Source organism: Typopeltis vanoorti, chromosome 11, assembly GCF_054136105.1.
Source record: "Typopeltis vanoorti isolate ZY-2024b chromosome 11, IOZ_Tvanoo_1.0, whole genome shotgun sequence".
NCBI lineage: Eukaryota > Metazoa > Arthropoda > Arachnida > Uropygi > Thelyphonidae > Typopeltis > Typopeltis vanoorti.
Genome location: NC_143559.1, coordinates 40,737,381 through 40,753,315, shown reverse-complemented (window position 1 = coordinate 40,753,315; position 15,935 = coordinate 40,737,381).

Genomic DNA, 15,935 nt, shown 5'->3' with positions numbered 1-15,935 from the left:
ATTTCTACAAAAAAATTAAAATAAATAAAATAAATAAAAAAAACATCCAACTATGGTCTAATGCATTTTTCTGAAGGCTCATGAACTCGATCTGTATCCCGTGGGGAAAGAACATCGCTTGGGAATATCCATCTTACTGAACGTTCTTAAATGTTGAGAGGAGAGTTTTTTTCCCTTAGAAAATGAAACTAGTTTCAGCCCAGTATTACACGTCATAGAGAACTGTACAACGGTGTGAATCACTTGTTTCCAGTTATTTATTTTATTATTATTATTTTAATTGAAACTGTCAAATAACTTGCTTGTAGTTAGCGTTAACTCTGTTTCGTACAAACTTCCCCTAGACAGTATATTTGCGCTATCGCTTTTAACTCTTTATGGCTAGAGATTTTTAAGGACGAGGTTTAACTTGTAATGTATTTTGCTCTTCATCAACTTGCTATGTTAAGAGAATTAATTGTGCATCATTGTATGTGTCATAATTGTTTTTATTCAGCACTCTTTGAAGGGTAATTTTGTATTGTTTTGTGTTGCAATTAGACAGTGATGGACAAGTTTTTCGGAGTGACAAGAAAAACTAGGAACAAACACATCGAAAAGAAGACAAGAAAAATAATTTATATTTACAATTTTACAGGTTTGGTGAGGAGGAACGATTCAGCGTAGATAGTCCTTCATATAACAATAGCTAATACCATAAAAAATTTAAAAAAATTATAGAATAATTGCCTTGATAAGTCACCTTGGTAAAGTGATGATAATCATATTGACAGAAAGATTGAGAAAACAATTGGAAGCATACCTTGCAGACGAGCAAGCAGTATTTAGGAAGGATAGAACTACAATTCAACAGATATTAACTAATAATGAAGTTAATAGCAGAGAAAGCTAGGAGAAAAAACAAAAACATATATACTTGCTTTGTTGATTTTCAAGCATTTGACAGTATTGACCAGAAAGTGACATTAGCAGTTCTGGAATCCTATGGAATTGATAAAAAAACTAATAGCTTTATTAAAAGATGTTTATCAGAATGCCGTTGCAGCAGTTAGAATAGGTGATGATTTGGGGAAATGGTTTAAAACAAGCAGAGGTACTAGACAGGGAGACCCAATATCACCAAGCATTTTCATCGCACATTTAGAAAGAGCAATGGACAAATTGAAGGAAGATGCCAAAGGAATATCTGTACACGGAATGAGAATTAACAATCTGAGATTTGAAGATGACATTGTTATTATTGAAGAAGACGAAAGAGAACTACAAAAAAAAAAAAAAAACCCACTGAAACTGTTAAATGAGGAAGGGAAGAGATTTGGACTTGTTGTGAACTTGGAAAAAACAAAGACAATGGTATTTGGTGAGAAGAACATGAAACAACAGATACAAGTGGATGGAACTGATATAGAAAATGTAGAACAATTCACATATTTGGGAAGTAAACTGACATATGACTTCATGGATAACATCTGGAAAAGTAAAGTGATCAGTCTGCAAACAAAACTAAGAGTACTGGAAACATGCATCTTCAGCGGTGTACTGTACGGATCTGAAACGTGGGTAATAAATAAGGAATCAAGCAAAAGAATTTTGGCATTTGAAAGAACTTGTTACAGGAAGATTCTAAGAATAGGATGGGTACAGAAAATCACCAATGAAGAGCTCTATCAGAAGATACAACCAAAACAAAATCTAATCCAGAAAATTATAAAACGGAAGCTGTAATTATTTGGACACATCTGTAGAATGAGTGCGGACCGGAAGATAAAGACATTTATGTTTGGTATTTTGGATGGTTTAAACAGAAGAGGTAGACATACATAGAATAGATAGACGATATAAATAAAAGACTGGTGTGGAATGGGTGTACAAAAACTGCGACACTGTGCACTGGACAAAGAAAGGTGGAAGAAGATAGTGAAACAGGCATCAGACATCAATGGGCAGTGAGCCCATGGTTCGTGATGATGAATACCATAAGATCTAACAAAAACTAAAATATAACTTTCTTGTAAGGATTGAAAATAGGCGAACCTATCGGTTTTAAAAATGATAAATTGAGATGTGCTTAGTAGAAATCTTATATTTTTAAAGCCTACACAGCTTTATTAGCTCTACCATCATGAGAAGTAGTCTATACATTTAATAACATTTTTTCTTCTTAATCTATCAATTGGATTGTGAACTAAACTTTTTAATTATAAAATATAATCCTCTAATTAAAGACGCCGTCTTTAATTAGAGGATTAGATTGAGTTTAGTTGGAATTGTGGTCGAGAAGTTTATTATTTCGTGTTCCTTAATTGCATGTCTTTGGAATCAGTTTTCCTTGGAGGACGACGAGTTTCTGGTAGGAAAAATCTCGCTGTCATTACAGACTGGCTGACTCACATTGATTTTTATCTTTATAAAAGGGCATTGGAATTCGAACTCTGGCCTCTTTAACCGGGAAGAGCAGAACTTTAAGATAACGTCGCAAGAGAATATCATTTGAAAAAAGTTTGGAACCTGTTCACTATGATAAAGAATTGCAGAAATAGATGAATATCATCATGGGCGTCTGCAGAAAATTTTTCAGGGGGGGGGGGGTAGGAGGAAAAGCTTGGAGAAAAATAATTACATCAATAAATTTTTATTTAATTTTGGTTTTTTTTCCACAAGTATATCCGGGGATGGGGAGGAGAGGTGCCCCGTTTTGTCCCCCTCTGTGGATTCCGATGAATGTCATTTTTCTCTTTGATTGCTCATTGGAGGTAAATTGGTTTGAAAGAGCATATGTTTGGTCTTGTAGAACTGTATTCCCGGATTGTTTTACCCATTACTCTTCCAAGATAATGTGGTATAGGTTGGTTTTGATGACCGACCTGTGTAAAGCAGTGTGGCTCATCAGGTTAGATCCAGTAACATTGCATTTATTGGAATGGTTATTTTTTCCTTGAGATAATTTTATTTATCTCAGACTCCATCACTAGTAATCAATCTTAAAAGTAAGGTAATAAATGATTATTAATAAGAGTGGAAGCAAACTTCCACTCTTATTAATAATGAAAAAATAATAATAATGAAAAAAAGACATTTTACTACAAAATCTTTCATTTCATATAGTCTTATTGCAGACTATATGAAATGTAGCAAAAACTGCATTTCATATTTCAAAAACTGCATTTCGTTCAGCAGTAAAAACTGCTGAACGAATGCAGACTTGTAATCATTCAGATTATTTTATAAAGAGACATCTGTTATTATATAGATCAAATTAAGATATGTATTTCCCTTATCTTAATGTATATCTTGTTAATGGTGACACTTTCAGCCAGAAAGCCAGACTGACCTGCACTAGAACGACAGCGGGGTGGGCATGAATCTTTCTGCCAGTGGGAAGAAAGGACTGACGCCGAACACTTTGTGTGGGTGGGTGTGTGCGCGCGCGCGCATTTCTTTTTGTTCTTTTTCTAAAGTTTTTGTAAAGATTAGAGAAAAAAATTGTTAGGTAGTAGATATTTAAATTACTAAAAGTTTCTCTGTTAGAGCATTTAAAAATATTGGCTTTTTTTTGTTTAAAAAATTTATTTATATGATTATGCTTAAATTTTATTTAATTCTTTTTTTTTTTTAATATTCAGTATATAATAAATTTCCAGGGAAAACTGACATCAAAAGACCCTAACAAAAAGAACCTTGACTTTTCTCGACAGCTAGAACCTCGTTAAGAAGGATCAAAATACAAAAACTTGAGTAGTTCTTTGCCCACAGTTAAAACTGTATCTTTGGCTTCTAGTACTTTATTTGCAAGTAGTTCGCGTTATCTCCTTTGGAAAGGATTAGGACAAGTTGTAGCTGTAGACTTGTGTTTAGAGGATAAAAAAATATATAGGGCAGCTAATTCCTTCTTAAGTCCTCAGGGAAAACTTTAATCGGTTTAAAAAAAAGCAACACAGCAGTTCTGAGAATGGAGTTCATTCCATAAATCATTTTTACAATTATTACACCATTAAAGCTTATATCTTGATTATTTCCCGTATATGTAGATGCGAAGTAATATTTATTTATGGGGCTAATAAAAAGCAAATATGCATAGACATTTGAAATGTCTAGAATTTCTCCAAATGGAAATGCTCTGTATTCCTTAAAGAACAAAACCTGTTCTGTCAACTTTTTACATGGCGACATGTCGTAGACCACTTGCTTGGTTCCGCCACTATAGCTGCAGGACATCTTGAGAAATAGAGCGTATCCCATTCTTCGATGTTCTCAGTTCTTACAAGAGGCTTAATTATCAGTAGATTTATTAAAGAGTAGATTTATTAAAGAGTGCTCTGGTACTGAAGCTATAGCAGAAAGAAGTTCTTTTCTTTCTTTCTCTCTCTCTAATCCGGTCCACGTCTTAAAGTATGCAATTTATGCAATGCTTAGTCCAGTGTTTCTTATTGTTAGTTTCGAGTACAATGGGGGAAAGGTGGGGAATCACACCTGAAAACTTCACGCGCGATATAATAGCAACCGTTAGTAATATATGTATAATTTTGTCGAATTAAATTTATAACCCGTTATTTTAACTTAAAACAGTTTTATTTCTCTTGTTTTAGCGAAATATTAAAAAAAAAAAAAAAACATGAGTGGATAGCTTGTGCATTTTTATTGAAAAAGCACAGCTTATTGCTAGGCTAGCATCCAGAACTCTGAATCGTCATCCTTGATGGAAATTGTTAGTCACTTCGAGTTGTGTGTGTCCCATTTTGTGAAAGCTAGACACAAACACACAGCTGGAGATAATCTGACATTATGATGTTTATTCTTGATGGAAATCAAGGATTCAGAATTCTGGACAGTCAAGGATTCGGTCTTCATTCTCTGCCTTTATTTTTGGTATCCGTGGGTGCATGGCACAGCCAACAGACGTTAAAATATCACGACAGAGTAAATGAGCAGACGCAAAAAATTTCTTTCCCATACCCCTCAAAGAAAAATGAACGCCTCTGATACTAAGTACTTAGTTTAAATCTCCTTTAGCATACGAGGAACCTTTGAGATTTTTTTAAACTAATGGTAAGTTAGTCGGTCTCATACACAGATCGAAGGGTGTCCTCCTACCTAACAAACTAGCCGGAAATGAACAGGCAGAGCTCTCGCTAAAATGAAATAAACAATTATTGTTTCTTGTCTACTGTTTCAATAAAAACCTTTATAAGCACCATGACGTTTTCTTAGGAAATTTTCGAAGTGCTTGCTAAACCTAACTAATAGTAGGACTCTCCAAGTAATTTAATATATATACTGTATTTATTATTCTGGATGCGGCCCTCGGATTACCTAAGATTGGACATTCCTGACGTACTACATGCCACTAAACTATGTAATTAGGCTCTGGAGCTTAATCTAATCAAAATGCAAGGACCCTACGAAAACTGCATTGGCTCATCTTTAGCTTAAAACTTATTTCTGCAGGGGGAACGAAAAATCGTAACACCACCATCCTCACTTCGAGAAAGTAAATTATACTAGAAAAGAAATTGTATTATTGTTCTAATCTTTTAGCAAGCATAAGCAAACAAAGTTTGTGTCTGAAGTATTTTCATGATGTGGCTATTTGTACTAAAAAAATAAAAAACTTTTCCCAGCTATTTGTGATGCAGAGTATTTTAGGAATATGGTGCAAAATAGTCCAGAAATATGCTAATATGAAAAATACGACGTATGCATTTTTTTTTTTTTTTTTTTTGGTATCTCTTCCGGTCTGGCTCCCACTGAGAAGAACTCGGTTAAGGTCGAAACCGATCTGGGTTGTGATCCTTCCCATAATTCATAACAATATACATGTCCGAAAGGAAGTGTGCTTTGCATTATGGAATACTTAGACGATATTAATTTGCAGTCAACAGCCTCTGTACAAGTCGCCTAGTCGTGAAGATAACGCGCAAACTATTGCTTATTCGCTCGGAAAAAGATTAAAACAAGAATAAAATTTCTTGTTTAGAATAATCTTTTTGCATGCTACTTCATTCAGTAGAGGGCTTGCATAGCAAGAAAGATATTCCAAAATTGGAGCGGAATCGGGCAGAGATTCCAAAAGGCAAATCTTTCCGATTCCTTCTGTCGTGATAAATGAGTAATATTTTTAGTTAGAAGGCATTACCGAAAGTTATATTCGTTATCCACAGACTACCTTCCAGAGATAGTCAAGGAGGCGCTTTCAAAGAAATGAAAATCTCCTGTTTAGTCATGGAGTAAATTTAGTGAAAGCTGGTAAAATGCAAAATCACCTGGCAGCTCACAGCCCTACTCAGCGGAATCTTCAGACTTGGGTGTCAACGATTCATGCGAACTTAATGAGAACCCAGGGGAAGTCGTATCAGATTTAAGATTAGCGAAATTAATCCGTTTTATCGTGATACGAGGGTGGTCTGAAAAGTTCTCGGCCTAAAAATTAAAAAAAAAAACGAATTTATAATTTCGAAATTATTTTTATTTTTCAACATAATCTCCCTTAAGACTAATACATTTTCCAGCGATGCTCCGGCGTCATTATTCTGTCCCTGTAGTGGTTCTCAGTAAGATCTGCAAAATACCCTTCTGCAGTTGCAATCACCTCTTGATTCGAAGAAAAACGCTGACCAGCGAGGAAGAGTTTTAGGAAGAGATAGACGTCAGAGGAAGCCAAATCTAGGGTGAATATTCCAACAATTCATAGTGCAGATCCCTTAATTTTCCCATTGCCAAAAACACCTTTGTGGGCAGGTGCCTTGTCCTGATGAAAGATGATTTTTTTTTTTTTTGTCTTTTGTCACGAATTTTTTCGTCTTAGTCTGGTTAAAAGATCGGAATAATATCTCCTGGTTATTGTTTTACTCTTTTCAATATAATTAACAAAATGCTTTTAGCATGCCAAAACACCGATGCCATGACCTTTAATACTGATGGAACCGACTTTGGCTGCTTTGGCGCTGAACAACCGGCTTCTGTCCACTGTTTTGACTGCTGTTTGGATTCTAGTGTGTATGGTGAATCCAAGTCTCATCCATAGTAATAAATCGACGCACAAAATCAGTTTTATTCTTGTTAAATCGTTCCAAGCACTGTTCAGAGATTTTCATGCGAGTGCGTTTTTGATCTGCTGTGAGCAAGCGCGGCACCCCATCTCATGCAAAATATATCCTACACGTTTTTTTTTTTTTGAAATGCGTATAGTCTCAGCAATTTCACGCACTTGGACTCGCCGGTCATCCAATACCATATCGTGCACTTGATATCAATGATTTCTGGTCTTGTTACACTTTTTGGACGTTCTTCACGTGGATCATCTTCAAGGCTGGTACGACCGTTTAAACTCGGTAGCCCATTTCTTAATTGTCGAAAACGAAGGAGAAGAGTGCCCATAAACCTTTATGAACTTCGAATGAATTTCTTTTGGCGATAGACCTTCTTTTACAAAGAATTTTATAACTACACGATACTCAATTTTATCCATTTCAAGGGATACAGACAACAATTTTGCTTCAGATAGCCGTATAAAACAAACTGCTTGATAGAATGACTTGCAAATTCACATGAATATTTCTGACAGATGTACCAACTTAGGGCGGGGGGGGGGGGAGAATCGTGCCGATTGTGTTGCCATATAGGGTCGATGCCGAGAACATTTCAGACCACCCTCGTATGTATGCTTTGATAATTGCATGTTTATGCATTTCCTTATTGGAGTTTGAATGGAACTGGTTTACTGTAATGTCAGTCTAGTGGAGATTGAATTGTGTTTCGGTTCTCAATTTACCAATCTTCTCCTTACTTGATTCTTATGGGGATCTTATGATAGTTATTCTCCTCTCTAGTCATTGGTTGTGTGGATTCTGTATATAAACAATAACAAAAATAACTGTTTTGGTATCTTAAATCCATTGCGGTTTTTTATACAGTTTATGATAGTCAGAAATATAAATAAATAGTCCACAATCATTTTGTAAATAAGTGGTTTTCTTGCTATAGCTACAAATGCAACGTTATCTTATCTAAAACTGTTGCAATATGCAGTTACCATTAGCATTATCTGAAAGTACATAATGTAATGCATACAGATCATTACGAATGTTGCATTGTACATCACAAAAAAGAAGGGGGGGGGTGAGTCTTCTTGTTTGAAGAGACTTGCCATTGTATTAAATAATTTAGTTATTCTCGTGTATTAATCATTCTGATACTATTCAGAGATCATTTACAACAAAACGAAGTTTTAAACAGCGACAAAATAATCCAGTAATATACAAGATACATAATGTACAAGTTTCTCTATCCAAACATCAGGTAGCTTCAGTTAAAAACTAATACAAAAAACTGAACCCAAAATGCAACATGTTGCAAATCGTTTGCTGTCATCTTTCTCGCACTGCCTTCCAGTTATTGTTAGAATAATTCATGTGTGAATTAAAATTAAATCCTATTTCGTCAGGTGATAAAAATGAATTGCTTGCTGGTTCGCAAATGAGACAATTGTCTCGTTGTCGCTAATGAGACGGTTTTATGTACACGTGTCCCTGCTTTCATGGCTATTTTTCCGAATATTTCCTGTTTGGCTGTTTATGTGTTAGACTCGTGGAACCTTTTGTCTGAGTTTTAGAAGTATTTGTTTTCTCCCTATGTACGATCCCCCCCCCCCCCACACACACACACATTAGACGCAAATCAAGGTTAAGAGAAAGAAGGTAACATCTATTTTCTCTGTAGGAGGTTGGTCACACAGGCATCCGATCTTAAACCTTGTATGATGAAGATTGTTTCTTAGCTAGTATTATAATAAATTTCTTCTGGATATTATTCAAATAGATTATTTGATTCAAAATTTGGAAATCTCTAACCTCTGAGAGGGAAACTTCTGATATAAACATAAGTTATGCAAATTCTAGAAAAAAAATATTTAAAGGAAAAGATGGCATTCTTTATCTGATATTACAGATAACAAATTTTGACGGTTTATATATAATACAAAAACGAAAAAACCTGAGATTTAAAGGCGAATGATATCGTCCTATAGTACAGCCTAAGAACATTGAAAAACTAGATGGCTGATATTTTTTGTAACGAATAAATGATTCTTCATATGAATAAAGATCTATCCCCTCCCTTGCTCATTTCAAACTGGATCGCTTTGTTTTGGTCGCGGTCATTTTAATATAATTAATGTACCAAAATATTTTTCCAGGCCTTAACTTCCATTATTGCATATGCCAGTGTGTATATGTGTGTGTGTGTATATATATATATATATATATATATATATATATATATATATATATATGAAAGGCACTGGTTTATACGTAAAAGTTCTATTTCACATGGAATTTTTGGAGATAGAAACATCAATGAGAACGATCGTATACTTTATTATTTATTTATTTTTTGATATTAACTTCAAATCTCTCAACGAAAACAGTTTATCGATAGTTTTCATTGAGAGATATTTTCAACAGGGAATCCAACTGGGACAAAAAAAAAAAAAAGCGTTAAAACTCTTAGATTTATTTTGAGGCTATATTTTGGTCTGGGGTTACTGTTTATTAACGTTTGAGGGGCCTTCATCGGAGTTTTATTATTTTTGCGGTGGTTGGTGATAAGTTCTTCACCCTAGAAGCACACTCAGGTATAATTTAGGGTATCGGTACGCCATTATAGCCTCTGTTTATTAAAACAGCGTGTATTTTAGAACTTTTGCAAAAAACAGGAAATATTATCAAAAACTGCTAACCATATAGAAGCGGAGATTATGTTAACTTTTTAGCCATAGCTACCAACCAACGCCACCTAAAAAAATGTTTCAAAAAAGTCAGCTACTCAATGTTGAGTTAATCTGAAGCATTTGAAGCCTGAAAAAAGCCAATATAATCGGTCAAATGTTTGGCAATGTTGGTCACGTTCTTCTACGCATTGTCAAAACTTTTTCCTCAAAACCGAATTCTGAATCGGACTTATTCCCGACTACGAAATGGAACTTCGGAATAGCAATCACTATTTGTAATGCAATTCCGTGAGTTGCATCCTGCTACACAAATCGATTGTCCTGCAATTCCCAGCTATTTTCAAACAGGCTTATTGTAGAAAAACTGAACAATAGAACAGTCAATGTGTGTAATCAGGAGGATTACAATTTGAAATTCTATGAGACAATGAAACTTAAGTTTTTAAAACCGTTCTGAATATTTTTAAGTCATCAGTAGCGAAATACGTTTCTATTGGAAGACCTGTTCGGATCCAGTGTACAAGGAGATTTTTTAATTTTTCATCCACCTGCCACTTCCATACGAGAACTGCTTAGCTGTTCTCATATGGAAGTGGCAGGCGGATGTTTCGTCCTTAAACTAAGATTTTGCATCCAACAAAAGAAGCAAACTAGCTAGAGAATATATTTAATTAACAGACTGTGGAGATGAGATTAATCGTCCTGTCATTCCATTAAATGCGTTTATACGATACTGAGTTAATTGGATAACAAGCCATTGAGTCCACTGCGTTAAGGTGATAAAGTATTTTTGATAATTTCTCTTATGTTTCGAGGATAATCAAGGCCATATTCAGTGCTTTTGGTGACTTGGGTGTATCATATATTATTCGTTTTTTAAAAATGTCATTATAAATATGATTTATCTTAATTTTGTAAATAGTTAAGTGTATTTAATTATTAAATTGTATTCTGACCCATAGGTTGATGTAAATAAAGTTTGATTATATATTCTAATGTCTCACAGTGTATAAAAAAAATATGAATTAGATCAAGTTTTACATGACAGTTTAGTTATAAAACGAGTGAAGTTCTTTTAACATTGTAGTTTACAAATATTAAAAAAAATAATTAAAGTAATAAAATATGCTCCCATTGCACCAGTGCATTATAGATTTACAATCTTTCTTGGATGGGAGTAAACACACACAAATAAAAAAAAAAAATAAATCTTAGCTTTCCTGATATCACTGGCGCCACGTGTGATTTATCATCTGATGTCATATTAACCGGAATTCCATTATAAGGTTCAGTTGCGAGATTTCAAAACCAGAACTTGCCCTGTAACGAGATTTCAGACAATGTTCACCCTAAGCTAGCTAAGGGTCAGCAGCCTTTCGGGGAAGAAGGGAGAGGGGGTTTCTCCGATGAAATATTTCGACAGCTCAGCATACACACACAGTTAACACCTTAACATTAATTTCAGGATCAGGAGAGAAAAGTATAAATAATATTACAAGGTTTCGCAATAATTGCACTCTGACTTGTTCTTTTATTTCTTAAGTGCAAGACAATTTGCATTAATTGCAATTAATATTCACTTCTGTTTTGTTTCTGACAATTTAAATAGCTTTTGTTTACGTTCAGTATTTTTTTTTTTTCATAAAGACCTCGTAGAAATGCAAATCAAAGAACGTTGTGAATTCTCCTTCCATGGACTTGTGTTTTTCTAATTAATAAATACAGAAACTCAACAGTTATTTTTCTCAGATGTTATCTGAGTTCTTTAACATCCTACTCAAAGCAAATATATTTTATACATGAGTGGGACTAGCAGTACTAGTCTCAATTCGTTGTAAGAAAATCTATTTCAATAGATGAATCTTGTACAGCATTTACCCCGAAAATTTTATTACTCAAATTCACTTGAAAGTTGCTACGAAACAAATTGTCTTTTGAAAATATCAAAAATCAACGGAAATCAAACAGCGGAAAAGGAAGGAATGCCGAGCAACTGAAGGAAGAAGGGGGGAGCATAGTTCTACGTACATGAATAGAAGTGCGGTCTTGTCACTCGACGGAAGGGGAGCAAGCCGGAAGGTTTCATATTACAGCATGCCATTTTTCGCAGAGAATACCCATGAAGTTTTATTCTGAACGTTTGTTATTAGTCGAGGCTGAGCGCTGAACGATAGAATTTCTCTTTGGGTGTGTGTGTGGGGGGGGAGTGCAATTTTCTAATCATTAGTTTAATCGGAAATGGACGACTATTTGTTTATTCTGCTTACAAGAGTACCTTGATAAGTTCCTTCTGTTCTTACGCAATTCTTATCTTTTTATTTTAAAGTATTAAGTTAATTTTGCACAGTGAGAACTTATATACTCCGGATGGTCCAAAAGTCTGAGACTTGTACAGACTACAATAGGTCTGTTGTTTCAATCAAATGTTAGCTTAAAATAATGACAGAGTTCTAATCTTTCGTTCTCAGAAGTCGATCTAACAAGAACCAAGCATCCCACGAGAATGCGTCTTAATAACAAATGCCTGTCCACACGTTTCTGGGAAGTTTACTTATCCCCCCCCCCCTTCATTCCCCACTTCTTCTCTCATTTATCTGAGTCGTCTCACTTTCTTGCCTTTTTAAGAGTGAAAATTTGATCTGTTAGGGGGGAATAGAAATTTGATTTTGCACAAGCCGATTCCCTGTTAGCTTACTAAGATTTCTTGAATTTCGTATTCTAGTGTTATGAACGTCTATACCGCAGTCTCAAGCAAATAAAATATACCATCAACTTCGGTTAGGAGTTATAAATTCCTCTTCGCATAAAACGTTGAAATTTGCTTAATGTAAGATCACTGAATCCAACGTTCTTTAAAGTAAAGATATACTGCAGTTTAAGGGTTTTCTTTTCCTAAAATTGGAGTTTTTCACCCCGTAAAACATCCTGTTATAAGAACACACGCAGTTATAGACAATACACTAACCTCAGTCTTAGTTGCTTTGGCCGTAAATCAAAACAACCGAACTCTGGAATCAAGGTCAGCACAGAATGATGAAGTGGTTGCTATAAGTCGAAATCACGCCATTTGCTGTATTTGAGATACTGTAGTGTTCTGAACATTTCAGAATATACGAATTAAGGATGATTCTTAATGTTTTAAAATTATTTCTTTGACAGGCAGCAACACTGCGCTGACGTATATTGTTCCAATGTTTCCCTCTTACTGTCCCTGTCTCTGACACACAACATTTAAAGGTTTGTCATTTTGTGAACCCAGAGTTATCGTATCAAGTGATATTCATTGGCACGTGCTCCTGTATAAAGGAATGATGCATCTTCAATCTCTAACGATGGAAGCGTTTTTGAACCAGATTCGGTATGCTGCTGGCCGTCCTGAAATAAAAAACGCATCAGAGTGCAGCAAATTATACATTTATTTTGTATGGTAGAGCGAAATTTGTGCAATGTGAATCACAGTTGAAATTCACGCATGAAATGAGACAAAAGACGATTCTTTGCTCTCCCATTAAAACGTACTCATCGCCTGTCACTTGAAATTCTTACATGGTAAAGTTGCTTTCATGTCAAGCTAGCGAGAATTTATTGAGAAATGTACCCAAGCATAATCACAAAATTGTATGCAATTGTATAAACACTCGTACACAAGAGTTATGTACGAGCATCAGCTAACAACGTTTTTTATTATTATTGTTTAATCTGCGATCACATCTTTCCTCGTGAAAGTAATACATCTAAAACTAGAAATAAGAAAACAGACGATTATCTGTTCCACCATGCCATTTTCATTAAGGATCAGATTCATTCCTATATCTGAAAATGTCGGACACCGCGTGTAGGGATGGAGAAAGTGGTTTAAAGGTGAGACATCTTGAAAGAGTGGACGCTAGTAAGGATAATAATCGTGGCCACTGGGAATAGTGATACAGCTGGCACGTATGAGAAAAAGTTGTCATACAGCTTTTTCTCTGTATAAATGATAGGATTATCAGATATAAAGATAGATAGTTGGGTTGATAGGCAATCTGTCTAAAGGAATTATTGGTATTTGAAACATGGCTGACAGAAGAAGAGTTGAAGGATTTTGTTTTGGGCAGCATGGAGGGAGAAACGGAGTAGTGAGCTGTTACTTAGGATAGCTGACGAGTTGTGCCCATTGAGGATAGAGAACCAGAGGGAGAAATGGTATTGACAACTTCGTGAGTATGGTGCGAGATGAATGTGGGATTGTATGAGATATTCAGTGGGACATTTTTGTAGGCCAGGTAATGTAGGATGTGATGAGCAAGAAGCGATTAAACAAATTTGCTTGGTTAAATGGAGAGCGCCTGATCATAATGGGAGATTTAAATTACGGTAACTGGATAGAAAAGTAATAAAGGGATTCAATTTTTGGAATTTTTGAATGACATATATTAAACAGCATATGAGGGAACGCTAGGATCAGGGGTTGCGTGTTTGTTCATTGCGTGCTAGGATTTGACTGTGCCTTTCTTGCCTCTTAGTTGGTGAGAGTGATCTCCTAGTGTTAATCTTGGGTTTCATAAGCATGAGAAAATCTTGAAGGGAAAGAAATCACCTACCTTGTGGAATTACAAGGCAGGCGATTATGATAATCTTAGAAAGTTGGCTTGTAGTAGCTCCCACAAACGGAGGAATTTCAAGGTAAACAAGTCATGAGATCTGATTAAGGAATATTTGTTAACAGTACTGGAGAATTGCATACCAAAGATGAGAAGAATGAAGAAATTCGAAGTGAAGACCATGGAAATCAAGCAGGAATTGTTGATAAAAACGAAGTTATAGAAGTATAAAGTGAGAAGTGAAGAACAGTTGCATCAGGAATATCACGACCATTCCAGGAGGATGACTAATATGGAAAAGAAGAAAAAATTTACACTATGAGCGGCAATGGGCACTGCAGTCCAAAGATAATCCCACGCAATTCTGGTGGCCATCACGAAGAATGACGACGTATAACCATGCTAGAAGCAACAAGTGGCCGAGTGACCAATGCGGATGGCATAGTGAGCTGTTTAATGGACCGTTTATTATGATATTGTATTCCTGAGAAAGGTCGATGGATTAGAAGGGAGTGAAGTAGCTGCATTTAGAATACTAAGTACTTTCGATGTCAGCAAGACCATGCGACTGGATTAGATTGATTTCGCAACGTTTGTTTTTGAAGAAATCGTGTTAAGGAATTAACAGTCACCCAGTGGCTTAATAAATATTTGCAACAGGAAAAGTCCCCATGGAAGTCGCAAGAGGAAAAAATAGTACCATTGCAATATTAAGTAGGAGAATGGATGCATCAAAGCGTGGACCAGTTTGTATTTCTTTGGTCGTTAACATATTGGAAAAACTGGTGAAATCTCATATGCAGTCTTGGGCAGGCGAGAATAATATCTGTTATCTATTTGATAAGACGCGCTTTTGTTTTAGTAATCTGGTCGCTTTTTATAAAGCTAATAGAGCGACTAATGATGCATACTGTACTTTGATATTTCTGGATTTTGTAAAAGCATTTGATATTTGGAACTGGCTGTTTGATAGATGTTAAAGGGTTATGTATGGGGAAGGGAGGGAACGATACCAGTAGTTTTCCACAATACTTCGTACTGGGGCCATTACTGTTCAAACATGTTAATGACATTCTCATGGAATACAGGGAGATATTCAAGTGTTTGCGGGTGATGTGAAGCTAGGGAGTATTAACTGCGATGCTGATGTAGTAGCGTTTCAAAAATCATAAGCTGGAAAGATAGGCAGAGAATTGTTTTGAACTTTTGTGGATCCCAAAGTTTTGAACTTTGGGATCCACAGATGGGAGATTAGTTACATGCTCTATTTGTGGAACTATTGTAGGAAGTAGGATGTGGATAAAAATTTCAGGAACGTCAATGCAGTGCTGTTGCAATGTTTGAGAAGGTCGTTGATTAGTAGAAATAAAATGATAGTAGTCTCATTGTACAAGACCCTGATCACATCTCATCTTGACTGTTGTGTTCACATCAGGATCTGGATGAAGCGACTTTGCAGAGAGTGAAAAGGCTGATAGAAATGATTTCGGGACTGTAGAATGTCGGTGAGGATTGCCAGCATGTAATCCATAGTTTGGTAGATAGAAGACGAAAGGGATTATATAACACTTGTAATGACAGAACTTAGGGAAAAGGACAAAAGCATCCCGACGTTGTGCTGAAGTGAA